The sequence below is a fragment of the Triturus cristatus genome, chromosome 3_2 (genome assembly GCF_964204655.1).
Source record: "Triturus cristatus chromosome 3_2, aTriCri1.1, whole genome shotgun sequence".
Classification (NCBI taxonomy): Eukaryota; Metazoa; Chordata; class Amphibia; order Caudata; family Salamandridae; genus Triturus; species Triturus cristatus.
The window spans coordinates 361,489,365-361,516,451 of NC_140584.1; the positions used below are offsets into that span (position 1 = coordinate 361,489,365).

At 43.8% G+C, this 27,087-nt stretch overlaps 1 long non-coding RNA gene across 1 annotated transcript in view; it reads right to left on the reverse strand.

The window, feature by feature from the left end:
- LOC146857381 (uncharacterized) overlaps positions 1-27,087 on the reverse strand; it is a 217,281-nt gene that overhangs the window by 112,250 nt on the left and 77,944 nt on the right. The window contains exon 2 of the long non-coding RNA XR_014979897.1: positions 4,513-4,643. This is a non-coding gene — a long non-coding RNA (uncharacterized LOC146857381). The remainder of the gene's footprint in view (positions 1-4,512; positions 4,644-27,087) is intronic.

A 27,087-nucleotide genomic window follows, 5' to 3' on the forward strand; every position in this document is an offset into this window, starting at 1 on the left:
GCCATATTTTGGTGTTGATGTTTAAAAGTGAAATGAGCCGGTAGAATTGCCACTGGGTCGGGTCTTTGGCTAGCTTAGCTATCAATGCTTTAGTGGCCCCCACCATCATCGGGGTCAGCCTGCAGGTCCAGGACAGTTGGTTGTAAACCTCAATTAGTAGGGACGAAATCACTGAGGAACATTGCTTGTAAAACATGGCTGTGTAGCAACCAAGGACCGGGGCCTTTCCTGATTACAGGTGATTTATACCCGTCAAAACCTCTGATTGTGAAATATCATCTAGAGTCTCTCTATCATTGCCAGAGAAGCATGGTAGGATGAGAGACTGCACAAAAGGATATTAGACATCCGTATTTGAGCAGTCAGCCATATACAGATTAGTGTAGAAGTCACGGATGGCTTCTTCCCTGAAAAGCATAAGGTGCACGCTGTATTCAAGACTTCCCGGATGTAACCCTTGGTTGGAAGAGCATTCAATGTATTCACCAAGAGGGACCAACCTCATTACCCCCTCATAAAAGTGGGTGCCCGTTCAGGCTAGGATGCAGCTGGCATTGTCATCTTCCAGAGAACGGGTGAGGTAACAGTCAGCCAGAGTTTCTAAGAGGCGGTTGGATTTATGAAGTGCTCCCCTTGGAGCAATTCATCCTTGAGTTGGAGGAGCTCGATCATTCTCATCTGCTTAATTTGGCTTGCCTTGCTGATGAACACACCCCTCACCATCATTTTCAGGGCACCCCACACCATTCAGGGCCTCACCTCTCCTGTATGAATGAATTGGAGATATTCTTTTATGGAGGATGTTATCTTATGCCATACCACAGGCTCCCTCAGGAGAGAGTCATTCAGTCTCCAGGCTCCCTGTTTATGTGTCAAGTTGGGGCTGCCTCGGGATAACAACATCTGGATCAGGCAATGATCAGAGCGTCATTGGTTCTGGAGATACGTCATCTACTTGGGGCAGCAGTTGCTGACCTACCTACAGGAAATAAATCCTGGCATAGGTGTTACGGGCTGCTGAGTAATGAGAATAGTTCATTGTCAGCAGGCGCTGGTATCCCCGGACATTGATCATGCCCAAATTGTGGAGGACATATCTGCTCGTTGTTGATTAGACTTGTCAAGGTTAGTGTTCATGATGCAATTGAGGTCACCCCCAATGCTAGGAGGGCAGTCTGTGGCCCAGGGTATCTTTTGTGCTAAGGTTGTTAATAATGCTTCTTGACCAGTGTTCAAGCAGTAGATGTTGCCTTTCGCTATGGGGTGCCTTCCCATTTGCCAAGAAACAACAACTACCTCTCCGCATCGTCAACAGGACTAGGTGCTCATGGAATTTTGTGGGGTCCCTAAACAGAATTGCAACCTCTGCTGTTTTGGCGTTGAGCGATGCCTGGTGTTGGAGCAGGAAGAATCGAGAGCGCAGTCGGTGTTGGTCCCCTTTGAGAAGGTGTCCAGCAAAGCAGTGTCCAATAAAGAAGACAAATGTTTCCCCGGATCTTTTCAGCTTCCCCACAATCCTGAGCCTCTTTGTGGAGCTATTGAGGCCCCAGACATTGTATGCTAACACCCATAACGTGAGACTTATAGTCATGGGAAGCGTAGGTGGGTCTCAAACACTATGGGGTAGATCAATGGGTTTATAAATGCCTCTTCTGTGGGGTGGTGTCATAACTCACTATGTTCCCCAACCAACCCAAAAACAAGAAGTACAAACATCAAAAACTGATTGTCCCACATAATGAAACAAAGAAGAGCCGTCATGGGTGCATGGGTCATGCCTGTTCCAGACCTTGAATCCTCAGGAAGAAACACCATCAAAGTCTGAGGGGGGTTTCACCCTATGTGTGTGCCTGGTAGCCCTCCCCGTGTCCCTCCATCCCCTCTCAACAGTTATAGGTGGCGAGATAGTGGATTGCCATGCATCTTAGGGGCTCCAGTTTTCTAGACTAAGTCAGGGTCGGTTGCTGCTCCTCTGTTACTTCTGTGGCTGTCAGGGGCCCTGAGTTATCCCTGGCAGTCTAAAACAAGTGGAACAGGAGTGTCTTCTTGCTAGCCTCAATCTCCTCAGCAGCTGGCCTCTGAGACCGGCAGGTCCGATGGACGGTGGCTCATTTCCCCCCCTCTGTGTTTGTGTCCTTCCCAGCTCCTGGAATCCCGGCAATTCATTTGGGGAAGTCACATTCTAGATTTTACGAGCTGCTTCCATAGAGGTAATGGCTCTAGCTTTACTTTCCCATTGGAAGAAAAGCCTAAAGGGGTGTCCCCATTTGTACTTGATTCCTGCCAATCCCAGAAAGTCTGTGATGGGTTTAAAGGATTTACGTTTAGCCAGGTGGATCCGGAACAAGTCCTGAAACAGTTATAGTATGGCCTCATTGAATGAGATCTAACCCCCCCTTGCGTGTTTTGAACATGAGGGATTATTGGTACTTGAAGAAGTGGAACCGCATGAGTACATCCAGCAGTGAGGCTCCAGCCGGGTGCCTTGCGGCTATTCTGCGGGTTCTGTCTAGGCAGATGCATGGGTGAGCTGGGTGTTACAAGTGTGCTTTCTCATGCTCACTTTGCCTCATGTCCTCCTTGATTGGCGAACCTCCTAAGTTATGGCACTGTATAATTTGAATAATGTTATTACTTTAGTAAGCACTTCTATAATGTCTGTATATGTTTTCACATTTTACACTTTTTAATTGGAATGTCTTTTACAAAAGGAACATACTGAAAAAACAATATGAGTAACATATAGTTTGCATCATTTGCCAAACTTGAATGTAGCTTGAAACTCGTGAGAAGAATTTGCTCAATGAATATTCAAAAAGGAGTGCGCACGTGCGCTGGCATAGACCTTGTAAAGATAACTTTGGTAATGAACAGTTGGAGGCAGCAGTTCCTAAAGGGGAGGGAAGGGTTCTCAACAGTCTAATTATGATTGTGAGAGAAAAGGTTTTTGTCACCCCGTAGCTGCCATCACGATCCGGATTCTTCAGTTTCTGTACATTCAGGACGGTGGCAGCTCTACTAGCAACTTCCCATCTAGACCTCCTAATACTGAGCCTGGACCACCACACCGTCCTCATTGAGGACTATTTTGTCCCCTTCTCCTTTATTTTACGGGCTATCTCTGCCGCATGATTTAGTCTGTAACCCCAGCTTGCTCCGCCGGCATCCCCTCAGTCTTACTCTCTGTCTACCCTGCCGTCTTGCCCCCCCCCCGTCCCCTGTTCTTCTTAACGTAATATTTTATCCCCCGCCGCACCACCTTGAAACTACTGGGGTGACTTCTCGTTTTCCTTTTCTCACCTTTCCGTTTGGGCGAAGTACTTCATTTATGGGTCCAGAATCTGGCACTTTTCTGCCCTCACCTGGCTTTAACACACTTCTTGCTTTAGCTGCCTGTCAGTCTCTGATTTTCTTGTGACTGTCAGTAGTTCTGTATCATTATCCATATACTGTATTGAATACAGCATCCTCTGGTGGTTTTCTGTTTTCCCCTTGTCTCCCACAGGTTCAGCATTTTTAGAACTTGGACAAGACGGTTCTTGGACGCAGTGACGTCCCTCCAACCTTAGACTATTGCTGACTTGGCAGTATAGGGCTTTCCCTGACTCCCAGTTCCTCTCTTATTTTTCCCATTTTTGTATACCCCGTCCTGAAGAAGCGCATAAGGATCCATTAGGGACCGTTATCAAGCGCGAAACATGTCGACCATTTATGACCCCTAACACTTGATCCCCCCTTTCACGGTTTGTGAGCAGGTTGGATAAACATCTATCCCTCCCCTCTTATTAATTCAACAGAGAGTCTCCAAACCCATTTTTTAATTTGCCTCTAGGACCCTTTATTAAATAGTTTGTCAGGGTACCGCGAGGTAATTTTATCATCACTCACTCACTTCACCTTGTCCCACACACCCACATGCACAAATACGGCACCTTCTTGAAAAGAACTCCGACAAAGAGCCCTTCTGTAGGGCCCGTTAGGGACTGCAGCGCCACCCCCACGAGGAGCACCGCCCTATGATGATGCTTTACACTCGTTTGAGTGTGTGAGGGCACATAATTATAAGGAGGCATACTCCCATTTTATGCACCACTCGATTACCTTTTGGAGACAAAAACCTTTTCTCTCACAATCATAATTAGACTGTTGAGAACCCTTCCCTCCCCTTTAGGAACTGCTGCCTCCTCGTGTTTTCATTCACTACTTAGAGCATAGGCACAGGACCTGCCTTAATTTTTTCTTAACCTGCTCCTCGTCCCTCTTCTTTTGTTAGTGTTGAATGAACAGTTGGATTCATGCATATGTAGAGACATTCCCACGTGTGTAGCCACGGGCCCCGTAAAACAGTTTTGGTGAAGACAGTTCGGCTCATGAATATGCTAAACAACCCACACGCGTTAACTGCTGAGAAACGCGTGAATGTAAATTTTACTTCAACGTGAACGAGAGGGTATTTAAACTGCTCTCATTCACACTCTGCACTTGGCCTCATTTAACTTCCCGATCACTTACCTGGCGACAGCACTTCAGACCGGCTTCTCGACAGCTCTGCATCAGTGAATCCCAGGCTTCCTATTTCTGGATAACGATCACCGTTCCTACACCTTTCCCGGCCCTTCTTGACATCACGTGTTCCGTATTTCCTGAAAAGGAAGGACAGCAAGAAAACGATTGAGGTATTTGCAAACTTGCAGCTCTACGGTGAGTTTCCTTTCAGAATCAAACTGAAGGCACTTGAACTACAAAACTGTGCATTTCCCAAGTGAGATATTTTTCTGAACTTGAGAAGGATCAAGTTCTTGAATGCTAATTACCGTATTTCCTGGAAACCATTGACATTATAAAGAGCAGACTGAAAACTTCTTGTTAGTACTTTAAAAAGAAGGCTTGGGTAAAAACAAAGAACCATGAAGTGAAGTTAGCCACAAGGATATAATATTGCTGATGTAATGTTCTTTTTGCACAAATTGTTTTATTGGTATTGTCCCCTTTATGCTGTTATTTTATTCTCAGTGTGAGTTTAACACTGTACAAGAATCTCTGAAGAATCAAGGCATCTGATCCAAGCAAGTGCATAGAAGGATTCAGGTACCAATTTATTATGAGGCCGGAAAAGATTTTAAGCAATCGTTGTTTAGATGTTATGTAGAAATTTTAATGATTGCATTTTTTATTTCAGATTGCTCACCATTATGATCTGTTAAAAAAAATCAGTAAACCTGTAACAACCTAAACTGTTGTTAGGTAAGAGTTAATAGAGATCGTGTCCCCAATTTATGATAATGGTTAAAGAGACCAATTAAGTGACTTTACATTGTTTGTATTTTAGGAGCCTAGCGGAAGGCTCAAAACACTACTGAACGTCCAGCCACATTCCTGTTCACTGTATCCCGTGTATAGCTCAGTCCCGCAGAATTCCTATACCCTTCGGAGAAGATCATTGGACTCTACTTGTCTCTTGTCTCTCTTTAATCCCAAACCCCTTTCCCCCCGGGAACTTTCAGATTTACCCTAAGTCACATATCTTGGAGTCACGCTGCTAGTTTCTGGAGGGTCTGGGGACTGGTCATCACCCCTCTAAATCGACCGTCGTCATCAAGGTGAAACAACCTGAAGCTCAGGTGAGTGCCTCTTAACACTGGGTCCCCCAGAATTGCCCAGAAAAGGTCTTGTACATACGTGGGTAGGTATGTGAGCTGGACTTCCAAGGGGATGCCTTGGATGCAGACATTGTTCCTGCGCAATCTATTCTCTAGACCCTCACAGTTTTCTTGGAGTTGCTGGTATTCTAACAGAAGCATCCATTGTTGGACTATCTCACAGTCGTCTACCTGTTCCTATATGCCAGGGCTCTCCAAGGTCAGTCCTTGAGGGCCAGATCCATGCCAGATTTTTAAGATAACTACATTTATCTAAATGGGAATGTGCTAAAAATCTGGCCTGTATCCGGCCCTCCAGGACCGAATTTGGAGAACCCTTTCTCCACTTCTGCCCCTCTGGAGTTCAAGTCAAAGACATCTCTGTGCAGCTTCTGTAGGTCATCACGCAAATCCTACTTATGCATTAGGATTTCATCTATAAGGTCTTGGAAAGCCACCAGAAAAGTTTTTGGTGCTATTTGAGTTCACAATGTGGGCTTTCCACTCCTATCTCCTATGAGAGAGTCCTCGCGTTTTGAGGAGTTCCCCATTGGCCAGCGGGTGGAGGCCTGCTTTAGTATGTACTTGATGGAAGTATCTTCCTTGCCCCTACCTCTCGTCATGGCTAGGACATATGGAGCTAGCTGACACCTCAAAGCCTGGTGACGTATGTGTAGTGCCTGGTGGTACGCCCTCCTAAGCCGGACATGGGAAGAGTCCATGTGCTTCCTGCAAGAGGTCCACCAGATATTTACCCGCTGTCACTCAGTTATCCCTCCCAATGCAACAAATCCAGTGCGTTTGCAGGGGCTCACTTCCTCGGAATGGTCAGAGCTCCAGTAGTGTCCTGTAGAGAGGAAGGGGAAGGGCTTCAACACCAATGTCCCACGTGTTCACTAGGCCCCGGTGTGGACCAGAATGCCCATGTACAAATCTGTAAGTCCCAGAGTACGAGGAGGAGTGCAACAAAGGTCTCTGTGTCAGTGGTCCTTAAGACGTAATATACAGTTTGGGTCAACTCAAGATGGCTGGCTCCCCTCTGCCTCTGTGCTCACCTTTTAATGTTTTCATATGCTGGAAGAACACTGGCGGACTGACTGCAGGGGACTTCAGGCCTGCCTCTGGGTCAAATGGAAGGCCCAGGGCCGGTGATTCACCTCTTGCGCGGCCTGACGTCAGCAACAGTTCTGCCCATCGTGCCACTGAAGGGGCCAGGGTGCAGTCATCAGCACTGCAGTGTGCTGTCTTCTTGTGGTTGGTGAGTCCACAGGTCTCCGATCAGGGTCCTGGAGGTCAAACCGCTCGCAACAGGCACAGCCGCATATAGGCCTTCTCACCACAGCTGCGCCACCTCTCACCTCACCCGGACAATCATGTTGAATATGGGGCAGGAGCAATTCCTGAGTGTTAGGCAGTTCCACCAGCTCACGTGGAGACCATTCGCTGCAGAAAGTGGGCCCTGAGTCTATGAAAATGGGGAGGAATTTAAGGCCCCCAGCCGGAGCACTTGTCTCAGGCGTCTGCCATGTTTGGCTGCTGGCTACACACCCCAGCCACCTTTTTAAACAATAATTTTTTTAAGCTACGAGGCCAAAGATTAACTGGTTTTCAGATGTCAAGATGGTGACACAAATTACCCATTATGTATTGATGCATGTTTGGTAAAAATAGCATGGTTATCAGTTATTTATTGTCTGTATATCCATAGCTGTATTGGAAACCAACATCTGCTCTAGTAAAAAAATTTCAAACCATCTCCAATTTCTACAGGGAACTGCAACTGGATTGATGATATGGGGTCATGGTTGGGTGATGGTAGCCAATCCTGCTCAGACCCCAAGGGCCCGATTCACAGAACTAATTTAAGACAAAATCCTAAACTTACTACCATTTTGGTATTCACAGAAGGCGCTTACTCATTTTGGTATTCACAGAAGGCACTTACTCATTTCGGTATTCACAGAAGTTAGGAGTCCTAACTTTAGGACTCCTAAATGCCTTCTGTGAATACCGAAAGTCTTAAAGTTAGGATTTTTCTCAGTTTAGGAGTCCTAAAATTAGGAGTCCTAACTTTACTACTCCTAAACTGAGAAAAATCCTAATTTTAAGGCTTTCGGTATTCACAGAAGGCATTTAGGAGTTCTAAAGTTAGGAGTCCTAACTTTACTACTACTAAATTGAGAAAAATCCTAATTTTAAGACTTTCGGTATTCACAGAAGGCATTTAAGAGTCCTAAAGTTAGGAGTCAGAACTATACTACTACTAAACTGAGAAAAATCCTAATTTTAAGACTTTTGGTATTCACAAAAGGCATTTAGGAGTCCTAAACTTAGGACTCCTAAATTCTGTGAATACCGAAATGAGTAAGTGAATTCTGTGAATACCAAAATGAGTAAGTACCTTCTGTGAATACCAAAATGGTAGTAAGTTTAGGATTTTGTCTTAAGTTAGTTCTGTGAATCGGGCCCCAAGTATGCAGCCTCCTTGAGAAAAAACAGAGTGGCAGAATGGCCACATCACCTCAATATACATTCTCAGTAATAGATCCAGGAACAACTTGAAGACCACGGGGCTACAACAACAAACACGTTAGTTATGGAGGCGCTGTATTTCAGGCTATGCAACATTCCTAGGAAGGAGACCAGCAGCACTTTGTGTGTAGTTAGACGTGTTATGTCTGCCAGCAACTGAGAGGAGCAACAGCCACTGGTGAGCACTGTTCATAAAAGGTATCCGTGGTAACCTGTTATCATGACCAAGTGACAGTTTCACAGTAGGAGCAACGAGAGGGAACAGAGATCAGTCAGTTTTTGCCATAATAGCACTACAATTGCAAAAATAATACCCGTAACACACAATCCACTGGATCTGCATCCTTACATCAGGAAAGAATTAAAAGTTTGGCAAAAGATGAATTGGTCAGATACCTATGAGGAGCCTTAAAAACATTGCTGGAGAAGGGGTGTGGCTAGGTGCACGGCAAAGATGGCGGCTCATCTCTAAGCTCCAATGAGCCTCCGGTGTGTTTCTTGGGCAGGATGCCTTCATCAACCTTTGCAAAAACATGATCATGTGGTGGAACATCATGAGATCACAAGGGAGGGCTGCTGACTTCCAGTCCATGCACACACTGTGGTTTTTCCCACAGAATAACTTCGCCACCCACGAACAAGCAAAACAAGATGGTGGTGACTGCCTGATCCATTGGCACTCCCACCTTCCACCTGCCTGTCTGCAGTGATTAGTGAGGTCAGAAGATAGCGCCCCGTTTCAAAAACCGGTTGTGAAATCAGTCGGTGACATAAGCAGTAAGAACTTTACTCCAATCCCCTACCCCACCAACTTCTAGACAAGCGCCACCACCCTTCTATCACTGCACTGACTTAGCTCTCCAGTCGCAACAGCATGCACCCTATCTAACAAGTGATGGGTGGAGGAGCCTCTAAATAACAGCTGATTGTCATGCCTTTAAGCTCCTAAACAACAGATATTTGTCTCTCTGGGACCATCATGAATTTGCAACTTATTGAACCCGGAACAGCGCTACCAAGCAAATCAAGATGGCGGTGACTGCCTGATCCTTCGGCACTCTCATCTGCCACCGGCCTGCCTGCAGTGATTAGTGAGGTTGGAAGATCGTGCCCCATTTCGAGAACATATTGTGAAATCAGTCAGTGAAATACGTGGTAAGAACTTTGCTCCAATCTTCTACCACTCCGACTACTGGATAAGTGCCCCAGTGCTTCTATCACCGCACCCAACTCAGCGCTGCTGCAGCATCAGCGTGCACTCTGCCTAACACAAAACGGGTGGTGGAGCCACTAAATAACAACTGATGGACTCATTTCTCAAAATGGCCATGGCCCTGTATGCCAATCCCAAAGCAAATATCAAAATAAAGATGCACTCTCCAATTCCTTTGATCCACACCAGGGCAAAAGACAGGGCTGCCCACTGTCCCCATTGCATTTTCTACTCGCTATGGACTCTCTAATTAAATTAATCAATGCCTCCCTGATATTAAGGGTTTTCAATTAGGCACTAAATCATACAAAACTGCAGCATACGCAGATGACATCCTCGTTTTCTCACAGGACATTGAAAATGCAATTCCGACGATCCCTAACATCATCCATGAGTTCTCATGGGTCTCTGTATAAACCTTAAACAAAGATAAAACCGAGGTCTTTCCTCTTTACCCACTATGCTTTACCCCTCATTTATTTGGCTTGGAACTCAAGTGGGAGCCCAAGCACCTCAAATATCTGGAGATTTGGTTTTCCAGTGATCTAGCTGAAATATTACAAGACAACAAATCCCAAACCATTAATAAAGTCAAAAACCTGCTCACTTCCTGGTCACCTAAACATCTCATGGTGGGAAGGCTTCAAACACTCAAAATGATGATCACACCAATAGTAAACTTTGTGACCTGCATGTTACCCCTGAAACTATCCAACTCCTTTTTCCACCAAATAGGTAAATTAACATCAATTTTGCTCTGTAATGGCAAGAGGGCAAGGGTCTCATATCTCTTAGATTGCATTTTGCAGGGAGAGGCTGCAACCCTCTGAAATAGACTCTCTACGAATCCACTTTCTAGCAGTTTAGGGTGCATTCTGGCTACTCCCAGACACCCCTAATCGCCCAGGCTGGATTGACACAGAATGTGCACTATACACTTCCTTTAGTGCCACCTACCTTATTACAATGTAGAAATTTCAACCCCTCGTAATCGCAATGTATATTTACAGACACTGCGAATGCTCTAAAACCTGTATGCCAGATTCTGTTTATAACTCCACAATCAATGGTGTCACTCTGTCACAACCTCAAAATGAAAGCCGAGAGCACTACTAATATAGCCCATTCATGGGCATCCCAAGGCATCAGCGTAATCCGAGATCTGTATAATAACAATAATGACCCACGTCCCTTTTCAGAACTGGCAAAATTATATAATCCCTCTAATTTAGACTTTTACAGTTTCCTAAAACTTAAAGCAAAACTGTCCAAACTCAACCCTGGGACACATTTAAGTATAATTTCGCATCTATCGGCATTACACTATTCGGGTCATATAACCTCAAAAATGTATTAAACTATATCTGGCTCTCACTCAGGCCCAAAATGATTACTACACACAAAATGGTCCAAACATCTTGACACCAACATCTTTGACTACATTACAAAGGAAAATGGCAAAAAATTGGTCAATCCTCCCTATGCAACACAATCGCCTCTTGACTATTGCAATTCAAATTCTTTACAATGAACCTTCTACATTGGTCCCCGCCCAAGTAACACAAATTCCCCTGCGAGAGAAGGACACTTGTTGAAACTGCAACCTAGTACTGGGCTCCCATGAATATAGGTTCTCTAAAATGCCAACTCCTAAGCTCATACTGGGCCTCAATCCAGAAAAAAATAGCATCTGTATTCAACACATCCATATACTTCAACTTCCCTATGGCAGCACTAGGCCCTTGGGCCTTCTCAACCGCATTAAACCTCAAATCTAATGACATGTCACTGCTGGATGTCTGTTGACAACAGCAGGTAAAGTCAGCCTATGAGAATGGAAGTCATTTATCCATCTATCTCATCACACCTGGTGGGCATGAGTCTCCTACCTTAGAGGAGTGCATAGCTCTCAGGCTGAACATCCCTCCACCCTTCAGACCTCAAGTGAAGTATGGCGATCAGATAAATACATGGAACAAAATAACACACTTGGGGGCATATTATCAAGCACGGCGTTTAAATTATTGCCGTTTTAGCGGCAGAAAACTGCCGTTAAAGCGGCGATAATGGGCTTGATAATATGCTCTATGGAATTCCAATTGAAGCCCATGTTAGATGTCCTTCACATCTAACATGGGCTTCAATTTTATCGCCGTCCTTGATAATATGCCCCATTGTTCTCTGCATCGCGTCAAATCTGAGTTAAGGCCTACCGATTTCTTTGAGTCCCCAATAGTTTCAATAGTGTACGGGTTACCTCCACTGAACCGAATGGTCAATTTTGCACGTATAATTTCAGTTCAACAACAGCCATGGGGACATGGCTTCTTGACGTAGCATCAGGCAGAGATGTAACTGTCTCTGTAGTGGTTATCGACGTTTCCTGTGAGATTCTGAACAATGCTAGCCTGAAACGTCTTAATGGCAACAGAGTTTCTCAGTGCCCAGAAAAAAAGTCTGTCCCTCCATTTCAAATCTTTGTTTTTTGGATTCCTATATATATATATATATTTTTTTTTTTGTTACTGTCCTTTTGTGTAACAGGCTCTGGCTGATGAAATCTATTGTTTAATAAAATCTCAATCTAAAATAGCATCAAGAAAGGCGCTAACATGCTTTACTAATGTACTTTTCTCGTTTTAAATATGTTCTCACTGCTTCTCTCCATGCAGTGCTGAGGAACACATTTTTAAGTGTACAGATGCCCTTTAAATGAAACAAAACACTTGCACTAAATGTGTTTGTGCATAGGCTTTGCAGTGAGTGCCAATACAACTCCAAATTCTGCCTGATTGCGGTGGGGGCCGAGCTTCGCGCCGAGTGAAGCAGCGCTTTTTAAAAAGTCTTGATTGCACTCAGCAGGGATTCCGCCTTGGTGATGAGAAAGAACAGAACAACAAGCTGTTTCATCTTGTTTCTGTTGGCCGGTCTCCTTTGATTTTGCATTGGACATATGCATGTGGTGGGAGGAAAATATTTCGAATCCAACACTGGTCCAAAAATGATGCTTCCTGGCCCTTGGCAACGCGACAGAGTCGTACTTTTAAAACAGAAGCGCCCATGTTTGTTCAATATGTGTGAGAAGAAACCATCAGGAAGAAAACTTGAGTTATCGTCTTGAATTTAGGAACAGTAATCTCAAAAATATATCTTCTAGCCAATGTTTCCTGCTAAACACACAAAGCCCACTCTTCCACACACTATATATTCGAATCTATTTATTTGCATAAATTGTCATAATTGTAATTCGAATGGTAGTAACCTGTAATAAAAGGTTACAGTATTAATTTTGTAATATGAAAACATTGTAATTTCAATGAATGTCTGTTATCTACATGTGTTAAGAATACTATTGCATTGTGCAGTTAGGAACACTTTCAGCCGTATCCTTTCATTGTAAAACAGTGGTGTTTACATAAGCTTCTGAATGCGTCTTGTAATATTCAAGAGACATTCACTGTCTGTATCCAATCCCATCACAAACAAGCATTGGCAAAGCCAGTAGCCCAGGTTCGCACTTGAGTCCAGACTAAAATACTTTTAAAAAGCGTGCAGCAGTGGAAATAAACTTACAGCAATAAGGGGCATATGTATCAAGCCTTTTTCCTGTTCGCAAACAGGAAAAGGCCTTTTGGGATGTATCATCCCAAAAGGGCATTGCAAAATAGAGAATCGCAAACTTTGCGATTCTCTATTTTGCGATTGCAATTAAAGAATCGCAAATTACGATTCCTTAAATGCAGTGTATGAAGCACAGAAAAAGTGCAATTTGGCCTTAAGGAATCGCAAATTACCACCAACTTCAAGTTGGTGGTAATTTGTGATTTCTTTGAAAAATGCATGTTTTTGCATTTTTTCAAAGTGCCATGTGGCGCACATACATGCCCTTAGGGCATGTATGTGCGCCACATGTGCACACATATATATTTCAGGGGTGCAAACAGGGTGTCCTTTTGACACCCTGGCACCCTTGAAATTGCATTCTCAATTTGCGATTCTCTAATTGCGAAACGCAAATTGAGAATGTCTTCCCATCCATAGAAATGAATGGGAAGGTATTCTTTAATTGCGAATCGCAATTAAGGAATGCCAAGGAATCACAAAATATTTGTGAATTTTTTATTACATCCCGTTTTGCGATTCTCAAATAGCGATTCTCTAAAAATCGCTATTTGAGAATCGCAATAACGGTATTTGATACATATGCCCCTAAATGACTAGTTTCTGTATACAGTCTATCTGTGAGATAAAGAATTTAAGGTTTTATGATTCAATGTCCTTTGTTAACTCAGATGTAAAATATTCCCCTACAGAGGTGTTGGAATGATACAACAGCCAATACAATGAGACGAGAGAGAAATTCTCCTATGTACAGAGTCAAAGTTTTATGCATATTTCAAAGAATCTAAAACAGGCGTCTCCAACAGGTATCTCGGGAGCTACTGGCAGCTCAACAGCACGTTCGAAGTAGCCCTCAGTAGTAAAGAGGATGTGGGGAAAGGATGTAGCCTAACGGTTAGGGCGGTCGATCTCAAATCTGTGGAACCGGTTTCAAGTCTCGGCAACAACACTCAACATACTGTAATTCTGGGCAAATCACTTAATCTCCCAGTGACTAACAAAAATGAATGTGTCCTTGTGCAAGCAACAGGTGCTCATGTAAAGCGCTCTGATACTCGATACCTTTGGGTCAAGTTTGCGCTATATAAAACTCGGAAAGAAAAAAAGCACAGCCAGTACATAATTTGTCTGCATATCTCAAGACCCTTTGAGTGCAGCCAGCCAAACCAATGGCAGGGCCTCATGCTAACATAGAAACACAGTGTCAGACTACTGGGTCTGCAACGCAACCATCAGCCCCCACTGTAAATCTAGCAAATTCACAAGGATATTGGCCATGTTTCAGAATCTTCTCCAAGTCATGTTATGTGTGTGAACAATGGCCCAAGAAAGAAGACTCCCAGCAGTAACCAAAGCAGGAGTCAAAATTGAGTCACTGAAGTGTGGGACTGCAGCAGCCAGAGAGAAAGCATGTGAGTTGGATGCATGATTGGCCCACAAGCTGAGGAGAGTAGAGACTAGGTCCACAAATGAGACAATTAAGGGCCTCACTTCTTTCAGATGGATGGGTGTGGCGTCTGCATTCATAGGTGTGATTTTGTTTAAGTGTGCATGCGTCTGTGAGGTCACTTGTGTTCTCATTTATATGTGCATGTATCTGACATTGAATCTCTTTGCTTAACAGCATTGCTCCCTGTAGGCTGTGCATGGCGTAAAAGACCACCAAAATATATATTGCTCCTCATCATACAGGGTTCATCCCAGGAACAGTTGTGTCCACTCCTGCAATAATAGTAGCTATGAAATAAGAAATGTCATCCTTGACACTTTTATGGCAATTTTGATCTTGTTGTGGTGTACTAGCAGCCATCTGAGTAACTGATAAAAATGGCAAGGTGATGTTTGGGGGCCGTATTTTCTAAATACGAAAACTGCCATTTGGACTTAAAAAATGTTGTTTCTTTCAGAAATTTAACGTGTTTGCCAAAAATGAAAATGTGTGCTTTATAGAATATTTATTTCTCTCCCAAAAATTGAGGTGTCAATCAAGGCAAAATAGTTACATTTTCAAAGCATATTTACAAGTGAAATTCAAGCTACATTGGGCAATTTATGGTTATGCCCTTTGTGTCAGAGGGCATGTGTGTCTTTGGTGGCTCTTTTTTTTGTCGTGTGGATGCATTTCATATGGATAAAGCTTTTCCTAACATTTCAGCTGGTAATCCTACCTGACCTATATGGGTGGTCACTACTAATAATCCTGCATGGAGAGGTCACTGCTGTAATGTTAACAGATGTGGTCACTGTTATACAGTGCTAAAATCTGTTAGAAGCTCCGGAAGATTTTCCTTGAGAAGAAGTAGCTCTCACTATAGAAAGGGTTGGAGAACCAAGATCCATTACAATCTCTGAAGGTCCAGCTAATGTTGTCTTTGTATGTACTTGACCGACCCATCAATCCTTTGCTGTAGCCCGCTTGGTCATTTAGCTATTTCTGATATCCAGATCATTGAATTATTTCGGTATCCAGAATATCAGAGTCATTTACATTTATCTTTGTTCCCCAACAACTAGTGGCATGAATTTTAATTCACTAAAATAAAAGGGGTGTCAGAAGTGAGATTAGGTACCCTTTGACCTTGATGGTGTCACAGGATTGACCAGAGAAACCAGAACAGATGTTCTGGACGCTAAGTGCACGTTTCTGCCCAAGGGCTGCAATGTAATCCAAGTAAGTATGTTCAGTGCCAAAATATAATCAGTGCAGTTAACACTTCATCGAACAACAAAAAAAAAAAGAACAATGTTTGCAGAGTGAGAACTGGGGTTTCTTCCAAAATTCTCTTTTACTTATATCTCAAGATCGTTCATAAATGTTATGTTGACATTTTCATGGCAAAGTTCTAAAGATTTTCAAATGTGATGCTGCAAAAAGGGACACAGTATAAGCATCACAGTATGAGAAACATTTACTAAAATCTCAGACTTCATGCCAAAAGTTCGCAAAAACACATCAAGGTGTTTTTAGCTAAAGGCAATAGATGAAATGGCTTTTGAATTTTATAGAAAATATTTTATAATCGTGTGCCGTTGCCACTCCAAAGGAAAGCCCGCCTATTCCCGGAATGAGCCTAGCACCAGGACGCCTTCTCCTACAACCTACAGCTCAAACACTCTCCGTGCACTTAGTCCGTCTCCGTACTGCTCCAATATTAATTTCAATTTGCTATTTGGGCCCGTATCTTGCAAACTCTGTGGTTCTACAGCGACACAGTAGGTGGTGAAGTCCACAATTCTCCTCCAATTGCAAAATGCCAGTGTTCACGTGGCCCAGACTCCAGCTACATAGGACGCCACTAGCACATATTGACAATTGTAAATTTGAAACATGGGAAGAAGCTGCCATTTGCCAATGAGATGTTTCCAAAAATCATCCACCGCATGCCTACATTTTTGGCTTGAAAGGTTTCTGGTCCACAAGTATGAAGAGTTGTAAACTACAAAAACAGAAACAACCAAATAGTGGAGCCGAGAAAAAGATAGCACCGGCAAAGAGAGTCACTCTAAAGTGATAAAAAAACCCTCACTCACCAACCTAGTTGGTGACATGCTTCATCATTGGGTTCCCACCAGAGAGGTCGAATGTCTCTCTGGTGTGCTACAATGCCTGATTACAGCGGAGCAGGTTGTTTGTGAAAGTGACAGTGCAAAAAATGTGAACCAAGTGAGGGGTTAAAAGTGAATTTACCAAACCACAAGGATTATTTATTAGTGGAAAGGTAAGTCAAGAATACAAACGTGAAATGGACGATAGACTGGATAAATTGTCCAGTCACATCACTTGTGTGAAAGAAATGTAGTCTACATGTTTCAGCCTCATTAATGTGATTTTGCGAGGCTTTTTTCAGGACCAGGCGCCGCGGCGGTATGTACACTCTAAGGTACACCCTCACCTGTGGCGAAAAAGTGTGACCACATTACTTACGGTTGTCTGGAACACTTCAGTATTGCTGAAAGCGTTTTATTCTGTGAAGTAAAAGACATGCACTATGACAATGAACAAAGTGCATACAAAGACAAACATACACCCAATCGTGGTATGAGTGCTACTCTTCGTGCCATGGTTTAACCCTTATTATTGCTTAATCAATCATGAGTCTCCTATCTTTTCATGCATTAGGATAACGTTGCGTCTCACCAAATTGTGTAAGAAAGCATGTGTTTTAATCATCTATATTTGATGATAGCACACAGCAAAATTGTCCGGTGCCTTAGCGTTTTATCGCAATAATATGTATATAATGTGTGAATCTGACTTAAAAGAGCAAGATGCATGATTAAAGAATTAAGACTCTCAGGAGAACGCAGAGGCATATCACAAAGAAAAAGTTTGTGCTTACAAATAACGTGGTAATGTATCACGTCATGGACCCAGGCGGGGAGCGAGGACTTGTAGTCACACACTGCAACGTAAGAAATCACATAAATGCTCACACATATAAATGAAGTGGTACCGCATGATTTACTCACGAACAAGTAAGAGTATTCACTTCTCCAAAGTCTGACGCTCACGGAACACCTAACTTCACCCGGCAGCAGGATCCCGATGGTAAAGTATCCCTGCTCTCGCCGGTATTTGAAGGAAGTTTTACCGCGTCATGGGCAGTGTTGCCAGATTTTTAGACCTGTCCCAAGCCTAAAGCCGCTCAAATATAAGCCCAAAATAAGCCCAATCAGACCAGTTTCAGCCCAAAAACCAGCCCAAATTAGCAAGTCTCCAATTATGCAGAAATTGTCATCAGAAACAATTTTAACGACAAATATACATTCTATTTAATATACAGATGGTGGGAGGGTGTTAACTGGGCACCTGCCTTAATGCTATTAATTTTTAAGACCAGTTCTCACTGTGACTTCTAAGAGCCCCTGCAGCTCCACTCTGCCTATTGCTTAAAGATTCAGCCCCCCCGAAATCAGCCCCAGTTCGAGCGGCAAACAGTGTGCGTCAGTGCACGCCTTGGCATCAGCAACGTGGTGAAGCACGGAGTGTCAGATCCATGCCAGGACAGTGGTAAACAGACGCACGCGGTGCTGCCAGCAGGTGCGTGCGAGGTTGGGTGGCCCCTGCACGACCGTTTTCAAAGCTGGGCTGGCCTACGAACAACCGATGTGGTCAGTTTTGGTTTGGGTGTTAAAACACTCTTTACCTACGTCAACTTCCTGGCATCTATCAATATTCATCACTTCCTACAAATAGGGTGATCAACAGGCACGGGTGAAAATTCAGGACGGTGAGTGTAAAAATTCAGGACAAAGGGTCAAAATTCAGGACAAACATTCAGGACGGGAGGTCAAAATTCAGGACAAAACTTCGGGACAAAGGTACGTTTTACAGACACATCAAAGGAGGTCGCGTAATAGTGTATAAGTAATTCCATCTATATCCAAACATATTCATCCATTTGAAAACATACGTATCTTTCCATCCATTCATCCTCCCTTTCTCTCTTCATTGACCCTTTCACTTAGCCATCCTTCCTTTCTTCGATCCACCCATACTTCAACTCATCCACTCATGAATCCATCCATTGACCCTATCACTCATCCATCCATTCACTCATCCATCCACCCATTCACTCACCGATCAGCCACCCTTTCACTCATCCATACATCCTTTCGCTCATTATCCATATATTCACCCTTTCATTCATCCATTCACCCTTTCACTAATCCATCCAGCCATCCACCCATCCCTTACTCACTCGCCCACCTTTTCCTCTTAATTATGAGCTGAGCCTTTGTCTGCAGAGTTGCAGACAGAAGAGGCCCATCAAGAATTTCGCCCTTGCTGTCTTCCTAACGCCCTTGCTGTCTTCCTAAAGCAAGGGGTGGGGTGGGGGAGGGTTCACTATGCACCTGCACATAGGCAATCTGAAAAAGTGGAAGTAATGAGCCATGCATGATGCACAGTGCCAGGCCATGAGGTGATTGTGACATGGTGTTTCCAGGGCTTTAAGCGGGATGAAAAAACTGGGGGTCTAATGTAATTAATGGTGTTGCTTAAAACAACTAAGCTAAAAATCTGTGCTTAGCATTGTGTGTCGCCGGACTGGTATTTTGCCTCTTCTGTCATTGCATCCAGATATATATAACAACAAGTAACGTTACACCTACAACAAGCCAGAACCATTTGCTTAGTTAATGGTTGTTAGTTGCATAAAATAAAAATGCAGCAACCATGGCTTCCTTGAATATGATATTAAAACTGCACTTTTCTAAAATGATGAGACTGAAAGAACTCTAGCCCCTTCTTTTCAACTTGTTTCACCAGCTTCTTTGAATTAACTGGATTTTGTACCCAGTCTCTCTCTCGGCTGCCCCACAGCCTGTCTTTCCCTCCAGCGGGCGGGAGCCGCCGTCTACTCCTTCAGCTGACGGGCAATCACGGCCTCCGACAGTGTCGCTGGGGTTTACACGTTGCCCCGGAGAGGTCCAAATTACGGACGGTGGTTGGTCACCCTACCTACAAATGAACGCGCCCTTAATTCCCTGCCCCAATCTCCACACTGTCTATTGCTTTAAAGACTCAGCCCCCCCTCGAAATTTTTTCTTACACCCCCCCACCCCCGTAATTTGGCTCTAGTTGCGCCTCTGACTCACTCACCTGAGGTCCGGCGTCGAAGTCCGGACTCAGCAACTGCGGGCGCTGCTGGGCGGCCTGCTGCTGTGCTGCGTTCATGCGTCCCGTCCAGCCATCCACCGTTGAGCCAAGCGCCACCGCCGCGCCGAAACTCGAAAGTAAGATCCCTTCACCGTGATGTCACTCAGTCCCAGCATTATAGAGAACCGCAGGGGCTGGCCAAAAAATTATACCCAGGACCGTCATTGGTAGCGTTGTCGCGCGCTACTGGATTGACGACCCTGGGGGACCCCCCACATTGGCCCGCAGTGCCCGCACACACACAAGTTAACAACAAAGCTAGGTGACCCCTCTGGGTGGCGCGTGCGGCGGTGCAGCACTGTGCACTACGTAGAGTAACAAGTTAGCGTTCTAGACTGCACAACATCACGTACGCCTACGCCGTCATGATGATGCATGCCTCCTCGTGGTCGGCGCCCGCCCAGGCCAGTGAAATTGCGCACACCCTTTCAATTCTAGCCCAAAAAGTAGCCCCCCGCCAGGCATGGGTTTTTCCCGCACAACTGGGAAAAAAGTCGCCCAATTCTGCGAGAAATAGCCCAATCTGGCAACATTGGTCATGGGAGCAGGGAACTGTGGCGCCTAAGAGATGGCGTCATGGCGTTCCCGGCAAGCCTGCAGGCGCATCAGTGAGACAAATAGAACGTTGCCTGAATTGCAAAAAAAACACCATTGTCAAACACAAACTTTATCAGTTTATAATGACGAGACTGACGTAGACATTTGTAGTTACAGGTGCTAACGAAAATATTTAATCAGCAGAGTGGTAGCAAACCCGATTTAAAGAAAGGTATATTACCGCTCTGATTTAAAGGGCTCTAGCATATGTTAGAACTCAATTTCAGTAAAATAAAAAGTTCAATCAGAGTGGGCACAACCTATTAATTGACCAAGAGATGCAAAAACGGATATATCGATATCCTCAACAGCCTGATACAGAAAAGGGAATTAAAAAAAAATATATATATATCTTTATTGGTCTTTTCTTATTTTTTCATTTCTTATATTGCATAACAGTTCAGGAGTATCTCAGACATCATCCAGTCATATACAAAGCAACACAATAAGAACACTGTGTATATCAACAATGTGTTACAGAAGTGGAATTACAATACATAGTGATGCATACATGTTTCTCCAGAAGGTATTTACTGGTAAATCGTTGTGTGCTACTCCCTGTTCACGCTGCTGTACTGCATTTCCCAATCCTCATACAAAATCGCCTGTGCCATATGCTAACCCATCTAGTTTCAACAAATCTGTTGGTGCCGGGCACACATGGCATTAGCGTACACAGGAGATATAAATGCATGGTCGTTTCAGCACTTCAGTGAAGGGGTTGTGCAAAGAAAAAGAGAAGGGGATAAAGGAATGTGCCAATAAGACATATATTATCTAATCTGCCAAAGTCTGACAACATAATAAAACTGCCATTGAGAAAGAACAAATAGAATAAACATAGCATGACTGGGTATGGAAATGTGCATCCTGTACATAACAATATGGTGGCTCGCCAAGGTGGGGCTTAGACACATGTGAATGTTAAAAGTCACTTCCGTATAGGTGGATGGTCAAAGGCCAGGGGAATCTCCCATAGCGGGCTTGGGCTATATGTGGGTTTCACAATGGTTTGCGCTGCTAACTACAAATACCACACCTCTTATAGCTCGGGATCCCTAGTGTACAAGTTACATATCGACAGGCTGGGCATCATAATCCTCCTCGTCTCCTTCGTTCTTGAAGGCTGTGAGTAATGTGTCCCAGTATTGCGTTATGGGGTATTTGCGGAGCCCAGCTGTTTCCTCCCTGTGCAATGTTGTACTTTCCGCCTGCGCCCATATCGTGAGTGATCTTTTCCAGCTGAGTGTCTCTGGGGGGTTGGTGTGCTTCCACCTCTTTGTAATTAAGCGCTTCGCAACTATCAACCCCAGGTCACGAAATCGTGACGTGACTCTGTTCTTCTTGGACCTGGCATAGATCCCTAATAAACAAATATCCCATGTAAGTGGCAGGGATGTGTCAGTGCAAAGTGCAAGGGCCGTGACTACTTCTTGCCAGTAAAGTTGGAGGGAAGTGCAGGACCACAGCATGTGGAGCAGGTCCACATTAAGCTGCCGACAGCATGGGCATGCAGAAGTGGCGATGTTGAAATATCTGTTTATGTTGTTGGGTGAAAGGTACGCTCTCTGTATAATGTATGTTTATATTAGTTTGAATTTAGAACTTCTCGGTGTATATATGAAGAACCAGCCAGGACGGCGTCCCATTCCTTGTCAGTCCAGTGCTGGCCTCTGTCCGCTTCCCCAGAAAAGGGAATCTTTTTTGATACACAGAAGGGAATATTTCTTATAAGTGCCCCGACCCAAGGATTTAGGTTTTGGAAATCGAGAATAACAGAGACTTCTTCCTAACAACTCGAAAGAGCAGGTACCCACTATATAAACTGGACATGCCTATTAACACAATACAGTCACTGATTTAGAATGGAACCCCAGGGAATATTATCATTGAGGCCATGCTTATATATATCATGGTGGTACACCCACTGTTGTTCCTTTTCAAATAAAGCCTTCTGGATATTCTTGCTTTGTTTAACTTGTTCCACAACGGTCCAATGCCAGTCATTGGTTGTATGATTCATTTGGAGGAAATGTTCCGTCATTTTTGTGATATTCTTCTTGCACCGAATTGTGCTCCGATGTTCGCAGATACGTTGCTTTGATACGTTGCCTTATCTTCCTAGTCGTCATGCCGAAGTAACGTAGGCCACATGGGCATGTGATAAGGCAGATCACGTTGCTGGAGTTGCAATTCGTATGTGACCTCTGTGTCCATATTTTATTTGATTCCAACTCCAGTGTTTTCGTAGCTGTGGTCAGGTGGCAAACACTACAGTCAGTGCAAGGAAAATGGCCCACAATGGGAGGTAGATCCCAAGCTTGTAAAACTGCTGGTAGATTATTATCAATTGATTCTTTAGGTCGGGTGTGCACCAATGTGTCCCTCAAATTTCTAGCCCACCGGAAAGAAAAGAGGAGTTTACTCCATTGCTTGTTGTTAGCGGATAATATTCTCCAATGTTTATTGATAGACCTTGTTAAAGCATTCAACGCTATACTGTAGGTGGCAACACAGGTCATAGGGACTTCTTTCTGATGTTACAGTTGTGCTCCAATAAGGCGTCCCCATGTTGGTTCCTGGCTCTTTTATAACTCTTCTTCAGAATTCTATCTGGGTAGCCGCGATTGCGTAATTTAGTTGTTAAGCCAGTAGACTGTGTTCTGAAATCATCGACCCTACTGCAGTTTCTCCGGAAACACTACCCCTTAATAAGGAAAGTTGTAAACCCTCTGTAAGTGATTGCCATTGATACTAATAGTTTTCACACATTTTAGGTGGTGCTGCTTGACCCACACACCATAATATGAGATTAGAAGAGTTATTCTCCATATCTAGGTCAGTCATAAAGTCTGAGAAGGCAGCCAATAAGAGCTCCAGGCTCCTGGAAGTACGCGCTATCAAGCCAGTATCATCTGCATAAAGAAGAACTGGAATAAGCTTGCAGCTGATTCTCGGAACATCCATGGCACTCTGAACTAAAAGATTATTCAGATTGTTGATATAAAGAGAGAATAAAATCAGGGCCATAACGTAACTCTGGCAGACTCCACCCTCCAAGTTAAAAGCAGGAGAATATTAGCATTTATGTCCAAAATGAGCCCTGGCTTCCAAATTACTGCATAAATCAGAGAGAAAAAACACCAAAGGGGAATCGAGACCAGATCCAGAAGTATTTTCCACAGTTTAGATCAGTTTACCTTATCAAACGCACAGGATAAATCCGCGAAGGACAGATACAGGGGAAACGCTTAGCAACACCATGTTTACCCGAAATTAGGTGAAGATTCAAACATTGCTCTACAGAGTCAAGTCCCACACGAAATTCATACTGGCAAGGGTTAATAATGTCGCTATCTTTCATCCAAGCTCTAATCCTATTTAACACGCCTCTACATAAACATTTGACCGATGAAACAATAAGCGACATAGGTCTATAGCACCTTGGCTATAGATGACTCCCTTTTTAGTCTCGCCTACGCTGCGCACAAGCGTTGCTTTGGAGTGACCTCTTGGAATCACTCCGGGCTTTTGTGGAAACTCGTGCATGTTCTGCACTGTTTCCAATGGGCATTCGTGCATGTATTGCAGTTACCTTGCGGGAGTAAGCAGCGGCACCATCTATTTGCAATTATCGCGCTCGCTCCCACAAGGTAAACGCTGTACATGGACTGAGCCTGCAGCATCGCCACCAGGAAGTCGCCTCTCGATATCTCCTCTGCCCCTGCACATCAAACACTGCTTCCGACCGCCCTGCCCGTCAGCCCTTCAAGAAGGCAGTGCCATTTATTGACATGTATGAAATGTATGACTTTTGCCTGCAACACTAAAATTTACCATTTCCCCAGTTAGTGGCTCTGGAGAAAGTAAACGTTACACATTATTAATGCCTACTTCCAAGAGCTAAATCGTTACACGTGTTCTAAGTCATATATTTTAAGTGTGACTTTCAATGGTTTTTCATACTCGGGATTCGTTATTTATCTATTTCTAATGCCGACCCGAAACAATGACCCCCCCACTATCCTCCCGAAACACCTCTTCTTTCGCAGACTGCCTCTTACAAAAATCTCTTTTGCCGTATAAGCTAATTAAATAAACTTCGTGACACGATTTCGGGGTGTTCTTTCCTTCACGGTTCTTTGGCAGGCGTTCAAGCTGACTGTGCAATGCATGCTATTCGACTGCATTCTGAGAGCAGATTTTTCTCTCCTGTGATTCTATTTATTTCCTTCTTGTGAGGCAAGTCAATAACCCTTGGTTACTCCACTCTTCACTTTCAACCGTAAACGTAAATTACGCTTCTAATTCTGCTTGCTCCATTACTCTTCACACGAGCGCGACACTTCCTCCCAATCACTATTTCAATTAATTTTAAAGCACTCACCCCTTGCTTCTCTCTCAGTCCATGTGTCAAATCAGGAATTTTGTGATTATTTTTATTCTTATTCTTATTAGTGTATGTCTCTTTGGGGCTTTCTTCACAAACACAGTGGTGCTGCCTGTCCAAAGCAGGCGAACAGGGTGCCTGCTGCCTTCCCTCGTTTACTCCTACTCACTTTTATGTTAATTGTTTCCTTTCCAGAACCCGTCAGCACAGATTCTGTTCAAACTGTTCAGCTAGATATGAGTGGTGCACGACATGATTACCAAAAAACAGAAATGTCAAAAATGCACAGAATTGATTCTAGCGGTAGGGTAATGACTTCTGTGGGGTTTGAGAAGGATTGGGAAAAAGTAATGTGAATCTCCTTTTAATTTATTGTATTTGGCTGCATCAATATCCATGGGGGAATACAATCTCTGGCAATCACAGGTTTCTGGGCCTGGAATTCCTCGGTCAGGACGATACAGGGTCAAGTGACACCAGAACTGGGGCTGACTGAAGAGCTGCTGTTGTTACAATCATCTGTTGCACCAGCCCCTCATCCTCCCGGGGCATGGGGGAGGGTAGCATACACTTCACGAGCTGTCCCCTCCTCCTTCAAGCAGGGAATTGAGATTTGGTCATGTAAGGTGCCTTGGAATTTGGAAATCACGTGGAATTCGATGCTGGTTCCTTGGTCCCTGTCTTATTCGCCACTGTGGGAAAACCACTGGCAATCTCTGTATTTTAGTGTGGGGACTGTACTGAAATCATCGATTACGGCCCCCAGTACCTCAACACTAAAATTCGGGGAACGTAAATTGCGTACCAGTGTGTGGTTGTGCACATAGAGTGCTTTGCAACAGTGGGGATTGGAAAAAGCCTTAAAATTGTACACAAAAAGTAAAGAGTAGTTGGTGAAATGTAGCGCCTTCTTCTAGACTGGGCCTTGTAGTTCTCAACATTAAATGAAAAGAAATCTCCACGACCCATAGAGGCTGGGGCAAATTTGGCCTATATTTTACCAGATTAGATTGGAGCCAGTGCCACAAGAGGTGGGCTTGCAGTGGTGCCTAGGGCAGAACATGTATCAGCTAAATCATGTGGGGGCAGAGAAGTGCAAAGTCAAGAACGGTGATAAGTGAAACATGTTCAGGATTTGGAAGGGTCCTTAGCACGGGCACAATGATTTACAGGAAGAACTAAAGGAGAAAGATAGCTCTCCTGGCTCATCTTTTACACCAAATCATTTCCATCTGAGACTAAAAAGGGGAAATAGTCAATTGCCAATAGGTCTCGCTTTTGGGACCTTATAAGTATTTAGTTATGCAGCACAATATCCTTGATGCAACAACATCAACTGTTGAATGGCTAAACACCTATAAGGTCCCAAAGGCGAGACCTATTGGCTATGCCAATGCTTGTTTAAATATATGTATGATTATAAATGAGGACCATAAGTTTGGGATGTGGTGCCCGGTAACATTTTTAAAAACAATGAAAAAATAAGGGGACCCACAATGCGGTATTACACTTAAGTAGGTCAATTAGGATCCCCATCCGGACCCGGCGATTTGCTGGAAGGACTTTCCTGCAAGGCTAGTATGACTTCCTCCACCATAAAAGTAAGACAAATGCCAGGATCGTAGGTTTCTTTTTCTGTCATACAAAAGTTATCACTAATGTTCTGCTGATATATAGTGGAAAAATGAGTGACCCAATTATATGAACAGTTAAATTTCTTGACCTATCATTGCTGTCCCTTTAAGGTGCGCACAGTACTCAAAAAAATCCTTGGATTTTTGATTGCCATGGGCCGCCAGTATCTGATTCCACCTAGATTCTTTTAACTCCCTCTTCCTAGATTTAATAACAGCCGTATAAGCAGCACGACAAGTTGTGATAATGCTATTGTGGTTCCTATGTTTCAATAAGTATCCTCTAGGGAACACCTAGTCTGACACCAACACTCATTGAAAACTTCAACCCTTTTTAGGAAAACAAAGTGAACATCCGCTCCCCAAATAAAACACACAAGTGCAGGCCAAAACATTCAGCTCCATGGTACTTTAAAGACCTTGCTGCCAATAAACAATATATCGTCAGACAGATAAGAAAATGGAAGACAAACAGAACTTTCAAGGACCTTTTGATACTGAAGCTCCTCTGCACAACATGCAGACAGCTCATCACAAACACCATCAGTGAAGTCACCAACAGAAGGAGAACATTTTTCAAGACAATCAAGCACTGCATTAACCTCATGCTAGAACCTCCTATTCCTCACTCCTCATAATAGTGTAATGCTATCAATCTCTTCTGCAGGGAAAAAATACTGAAGATCTGAGAGCACATTAGTAACACCAAGATTGCTTGATCTTCTAATCCCACCCTTTCCCGTAGAATGCTGCAATCATTCAAATATTGATCTCTAGGATATCCTGCTTACATACTCCAC